General features: G+C 43.8%; 1 protein-coding gene across 1 annotated transcript in view; it reads left to right on the forward strand.

Annotated features, from left to right (window-relative positions):
- Positions 1–7,185, forward strand: part of ADAMTS17 (ADAM metallopeptidase with thrombospondin type 1 motif 17) — a 189,044-nt gene that overhangs the window by 174,462 nt on the left and 7,397 nt on the right.

The raw sequence follows: 7,185 nt of genomic DNA on the forward strand, positions 1-7,185 counted from the left end.
AGCCTCGAGAGCAATGCTCATCCAGGAAACTACAGGGCATGTATCTAGTTAACAGTAAACATTTATATATAGCTTTACAATGTTAAAGGTGGTTCACATTTAACTGCCACCCTATAGGCAAGTACTATTGTCACTGTAGGATCTTGCCTCAGGCTAGGGGTGTAAGAAGGCACAGATTTCTGTTCTAACCCATGTTCATTGCATGCAGAGCTGTGTCTGTTCCACTGCAGTTTGGCTTCTGACAAAAGCTATGTCATGCTGTCTGCTGTGGCGGAATTCTACATAATTAATTGCCATGAATTAAATAATTCCACGGCATTCCTTTCCTTACAAAGGAAACACAATGCAAAAGCGGGGGTGGGGGTACACCTTCAGTTTTGTATCACTTGCAGACAAAAACAGCACCAGCAAATACTGATCATGTTCTCTGGATTGATTTCTGTTCCGAACGTGGGACAAATAAGCAAACGTCATCCATTTCCACTCACACTCTCATTTCCATTTGCATGGATTCCTCCACCAACTCTGCCTAAGGACCACCTAGTAATTTTCATGGCAGAGAAAAGAGTTGAATCAGGGACTTTCCAGCTGACAGCTCTGACTCTTATCAGCCCATTCTGCAGCACTACTAACACTTTGCTACTGCTGGAAGATTTTGCTTTCCCAGAAGACTGGAGAAGGCAGAGCAGAAACTGGCTCCCAGAGGCAGAATCACAATGTGCATTTATTTACTTATTTCAAGTAGGAGATAAATAGCTATGTATTTAAGGCTTGCCTATGATAAGCAAGCAGCCCCCTTCTTTTCCCCCCTTGCTGGGTGGCGAGCATGGGAATCTGGCAGAATGCCCATGTTCCATGCCCCCACTCCAAGCTGGGAAACGATTCTTACTTTCCATGTCACACACCTGACTGGCAGTGCCTCTCCACGAGGCACCCCGGGGACCCATATCCGCCTGGAACACATTTTGAAGCATCAGCAAGAACTTGGCAAACGAGAGAGCATTGAGAAGGCTCCTGCTGCCGCTGCCAAGTCATGTCACTCATGATAAAGTGCATTTGAAAAATTGCCTCTAGCCACCTGCCCTCCCCTGCCGTGAGGAGCTGCCAATTGCTTCTTCGGCATCCTTGTTTCTGCAATCCTGGCTGCAGGTATCCATCCCAGTAGGACATGTGAAACCTGGGGAAAGTCTCATTTCCTGTCAGAATAACCCCTCTTTTGTCCCGTCCCCCCAAGATGTCTTCTATGCGGGATTATCAGTCATCCATCATTGTGGGAGTAATGAGAGACTTCTAATTGCAACTGAATCATTTTGGCAAGATCAAGTGTAAACCATATTCTATAAAACCAGGGAGAATAAAGAGAGAGAAAACAAAAGAAATCCAAGGTACGCAGGGGGAAATTTTATTAGAAACAATCTTTCTATTAAACTGTATTACAGATTACATTCTGTTTTAGCTGTTGCCACAGGTATAAGAGCCATCATGACATAGAAGCTAAGATACTGGGCAATAAAACAGAAAGGCCCCATTAAAACATCACAAACTTGTAGCCTTCACCAAAGCCTCTTTGCTCATTCTCAAGTCAATTTTTTTTCATGCAGACACCCATTAAACCAGGGGCTTGGAACTCCTATCAGCCCCTTGCAAGTATGGTCCAAGGAGTGGGATTATGGGAGTTGTAGTTCAGCAACATCTGGAGGGCCACAGGTTCCCCATCCTTGCATTAAACACTCAGTTCACATCCAAACTATACATTTAAAGCACATGGCTTCCCACAAAGAACCCTGGAAACTGTAGTTTGTTAAAATTTATGGAAATTGTAGCTCTTTGGGGATAAAATGCAGTTCCCAGGATTCTTTGGGAGAAGACTTGTGCTCAAAATGTGCTTTAAGTGAATGGTGTGGCCGTGAGCCTAGCCTCAGCCTCCCACATCTTCTGTAGTATGGAAAGGATAATACTGCTCAAGGGAAGAGGATATTGACGTATTTAGGAAAATTGGGTAAGTGAATGCATAAGAACAGGAGAGGTGTACATGGTCAGGGACTGCAACTACATACTGCTTTGAAACCACAACCCAAAATGATGGGATGCAGCCGTTGCAGGCCTCTAGGTCGATTGGGAAGTGACAAGGAGAAATTCCATTGGATTAACTTAATAAAAGTTTTAGTTTTAGGTGGGTTGAGCCAAAATACATCTGGTAGCACCTGTCTGCAGATTACAGGTGATATTGTGCTGTTTAATCATGCCCACCCCCACCCCCACCCCCCATTTTACATACTGGTTTGTTTTTGGAGCAACGATGAAATGTTTGCAAAGAGATTTTGAGGAGGGTTTTTTAAAAAAAAATACGAGACACAGCCAGCCAGACATTTAGAACATGTGATTCTTCAGCCCATGCCAGAGGGCTTGTGCAGATGGAATCCTCATGGACGCCGTGTACAGATCCTCTGCGTACTGCTCAACATGCAGATGTTGCACGTACAAATGTCGCCTGCAGAAATTTCTGGTGATGCAACAGTTGGGTTTGCATTCCTTCCTGCAGCTCTTTGCAAGATTTATTATTGCCCCAAGAAAGAAAGCAATAAGGTGATAAGGTTGCCAGAGCTCCTTTAGGGAAAGTGCACGGGAGGGCGGAGGGGGGAGTTATCAGTAATGTTAGATGATCAGATCTTTACATTTTCAGATGCTTCATTTGTAAAGGAATTTCACATTGGTATCACCTCAGACTGGGTTGCTTTGTGCAAAGTGGTTCTATGACTACATGCTAGAAATTAAGACAAGGGACTTCTGGGTCATCACAACCATCAGGAAAAGTCACCTTCTCCATTGCAGGAAAGACTTATTTCCACTGCTGGTCAGTTGCAGTTTTTGAACAGTGCTTAAGCGTGGCTGGGGCCACAATGCAAAAGGGGAAAGGGATGGGGAGGGAAAAGGAAAAATTAGGGCACCAGTTCTGATAATGATCATCTGGGATGGAAAGAGCCAAAGTTGGCCAGCAGAGCCAATGGAGCAGGCCAGGCTTCCCATCTCTCCCTCTGCTTTAGCCTTTCATGTGTTCTTCTTACCAACTGCATCCCCCTTCCCCTCTCTTCCTACTTTGGCATACGTATACTTCCAGGAAGCAGATGGATTTATGTACTTGTCATCCTGAACTCTCTGCTCTTTGCAAATGGTGAAGTCATTTTTAATTACATGCAGAGATGAAAATGCTGGTCCCATCTTGTTCTCAATATCACCTGGACTTAAAAAATACAGCTTGGAGGCAGTTGGGGGGGGGGGCTTGGTAGGTAGATACCCCTTTGCATTCTACAATATACTTCTAAGATACATTTTTTTCTCACCTCGATGTAATTTATTCCTTTTCCCAATGTTGAACTATTCCCCTTGAATTCAGAAGGCATTCCATTTCTTACCCCCACTGGAATCAAACAAATCATTTCCTTGACACAAAAAACTGAAAGATGGTTTTTGACAAGACTAGGGACAATCATTATATAGCTTTGGTGTTTCTTTCCCTCTTTGTCCTTTGCTGTCTCCCCCCCCCCTTTTTTTTTTTCTTTTTAAGCTGTGAAAAGTACATATCTTAAAGTCTGCTATAGACTAATTAGATTGCAGCTCAGGTGACCTTGGTGGCACAGAGTGCCTTCCATCAGGTGTGATTGGTGGCCCAGCTGTGCCCCTAGCTGGACAGGGATAGCCCAACTTCTGTTGCTCAAGCTCTGGTAACGTCTAGGTTAGATTACTGCAACATGTTATACGTGGGGCTGCCTCTGAAGACTGTTCAGAAACTTCAGCTGGTGCAGAAATCAGCAGTCAGGTTGCTCACCAAGGCAAGATGGTTTGAGCATATGACACCAATCCTGGTCCAATTGCACCAGCTACCTATTAGTTTCTGGACCCAATTCCAAGTGCTGGTTTTGAGCCATATAGCCTTAAACAGGTCAGGACTGCAATACCTCAAGGACCTCTTCTCCCCATATAAACTGACCCAGATCCTGCCCATTGTCTATGTTCCAGTAGTTCTGAATTTATGATACTAAAAGGAGTTGATTGAACGTTTATGGGAAAATGTATCATGTACTGATTAATGCTGGAATCTTTAGTCCAAAATAATGGCATGGGCATGCAGGACGTTGATTTTGCAAATCATCCTTTCAAGATCCAATCCTTCATTTTAGGTTATGAAACTACAGCCATGTTCTGTCGGTGAATGATTTACTGGAAATCTATCTGCTACATTCAAGTCTACTTTTCTTTCAGCCTTTAAAAAGAGTAGGATAGTTGGTTGAGAAGGGACAGGGGAGTAGTTTTATGCTCCGTCACAGCTAAGTCACTGGATCTGAGGGAGGCCTTCCTGCTCCATCAGCTCTGTCCTCTGGCCCAGCCGGTATCCAAACATGCACCCCCATTTGCCAATCCTGGGTGCAGGTTTGGATCTGGCTCCTGATAGATGCTGCAGGCTTACGCCCCTGCCAGCCAGCCAGACTGAGCATTGATCCTCAGCCACCCTTGTTGGGGCCTTTGGAGGAGCCTTTGCCATCCTGCGATGCCACCACACCAAGAGGGTGAGCAGACATACCACTTCACACCACCTGATACCTACTCCAAACAAGAGTTTTCCCAATATATATCTACCCCAGCATCCAATGCCAGTTGCAAATCTTTAATCTTTAAGTGGAAGGCCCATACAAGTCATACTACAGCCAATGAGTTAGAAACAGGCATATATACATCCTACCAGACTAATCTTACCTAATTTTTAAAAATTGGATTACTAGTGTAGTAGATTGTTGGACTGCTGTGGACATAATTTATCTTGATTTCTGTAAAGCATTTGGCTACAAGCGTCTTTTTTTAAAAAAAGAAAGTACAGGTATAGGGAGGTAGGGAATATCTGGCTTAGCTACGCAGAATATTATAGTTCAGCACAAGCTGAATATGTGTCAGCAGTGTAATGTGGCTGCAAAAAGGTGGAGCTAATGCAATTTGCAGTTGAATGTTTAGAGAAACCTTCTGATGGTAAGAGCAGTTTGTCAATAAAAGCAATGGTCTAGAAGAGCAGCCTTTCAACCTTGGGACCCCAGATGTTATTGGACTACAACTCCAATCATCCCAGACCACTGGTCCTGCTAGCTAAGAATGGTGAGAGTTATAGTCCAAAATCATCTAGGGACCCAAGGTTGAGGAAAGGCCGATCTAGAGTGGTAGTGGGCTCTCTCTCACTGGGGTCTTCCAGCAGAAATTGGACTGGATTTGCTTTATTAGTTCAGATGCCATGTATGCCCCTCTTCAACTTGCTGATTCTCTGAATCAAACATCAGCCACGTGAGACATCAATATGAACATGCATGTGTATATGAAGCAGCTAATAGAATTTTTTTAACATGTCTGATGAAATTATTCTTTAAGTTCTTTTTAGAAATGGATATTAACCTAGCAGGGAGAAGGGTTCCAGTGAGGTCTGCTCCTTACCATTCTTATTTTATATGTTTGGGGATTTCTTCTTTTGATGGGGACCATTTAAACATACATTTCCATCACCACATCTTACAGGTTCAACTGGTGCACTGTTGAACTATATATCTGGACCAGGACGTCAAAATTATCTCCCAGTGAAATCAGTGAGACTTGTCTCCCAGTCAGGCTGTATAGGATTTAACATTTTTGGTACAAATTACAGCATTATCAACATTTACTTCCCTTCTGCCCTTAGCACCCTTGCTGTTCCCAAAGTACAATGCCATGTGTACAAGAATCCCTCATGTGTACACTTTTCTGTATTCCCTGTTTCCTGGAAAGCTGATTCCCACCCCCATCCCTAAAATAAGCCAGATGTCTCCTTAGCTGCCAAACCCAGGCAGTTCAAGATAGATGTTAAAGTCTGTCTTCCTGGCACTGAAAAGACTAATTGCATAGCCTAGGTGATGATCTTGGTTTCCCAGGAGAAGCAATCAAACTAAGCTCAAGGCAAGGAAAGAGAAAAAACACACACACTTGGTGGTTCTTTGTGTACTGAGAAGCAGAGCTGGCAGAAATTGTGGAAAAGGCGGAGGAAACCTTGAATCTTTGCCCTCTCTGTGGGCTCATAGATGCAGACACATAAATGTAGAGGCAGGTAAACATTTGCCGTTTGCAATACAGACCCCCGAGTGGTGTGTATGTGTATCTCCACACAAACATGCATCCATTTTGATTTGATAAAATCTTCATAAACATGAGAGATACTAGTCAAGCAACAGGTAAATTCGTATCCCACATATGACATGGTTTAGGGGCATAATTGTGACTCTTCCACTGACCACAGGCTGCAATAGATCTTTTGCATGCTTCATGGCAGGATCATGCAAACGTGTGTTAATGCTTTCAAACCCTTTTGAAGCTGGGAATAGCTGTGAGAAGGGCATTGTCGAGAAACCAGGTCTGTCTGCTTGTGTTGAAAGGACCACCCAGATAGATTTACATGGACCTAGCCCCAAGTGTGAGGATATGGTTATATTTAGTAATGTTAGACTTCCAAGCTGCATATCAGGAAATGGAGAGATCAAGAACAGCAACAATGGAGAGCATACATGCATCATGTGTTGGCAAGGGAGGTACAGTGTATATCACAGTAGGTGTTTAAAGCAACAGGGTCAATGCAGAGAAGTGAGAGTTAACAGCCAAATCCTATGTCGCTTCGATTTGTTTCTGCTGCTGTTAGCTGCAAGTTGAGTGGAACTATCAGAACAGCAACCTGGTCGGGGGATTTGCACTTTCCTGGTGGTGCAAGGAAGGCAGCTGAGTCACTTTCTCCATTTGCATGGGAAAATATAACATATTATGTTTATTAGATTAGAAACAACTTGGCAGGGAGAGAACTTTTTTCACATTTCACAATAAAAGATGTTGAAGTCACTTACATTGATGTATGTGTGCCTGTGTAAAAGACACTGCAAATTTGTTTTCATAGTGTGCAGATGACTGGAACATGTTAAAAAAAAGTGCAGGATGCACCAGTTCTGACCAGTGGTCTTCCACTCCACCCCACCTCACAGACTGGACTGGAGCCTCTTTGTTGTCTCTGAACGGCCACAATAGCTTCTCCCCTTGTCTCAAAGGGTTGTTTCCTCCTCCTCCTCTTCCTGTGGTGTGGGCCCTGCCATGAACGGAGACTGGAAGACTCTTGAGGGACAGGGTTAGCCAGCA

This window comes from Podarcis bocagei (genome assembly GCF_964188305.1).
Source record: "Podarcis bocagei genome assembly, chromosome: 14".
Lineage (NCBI taxonomy): Eukaryota > Metazoa > Chordata > Lepidosauria > Squamata > Lacertidae > Podarcis > Podarcis bocagei.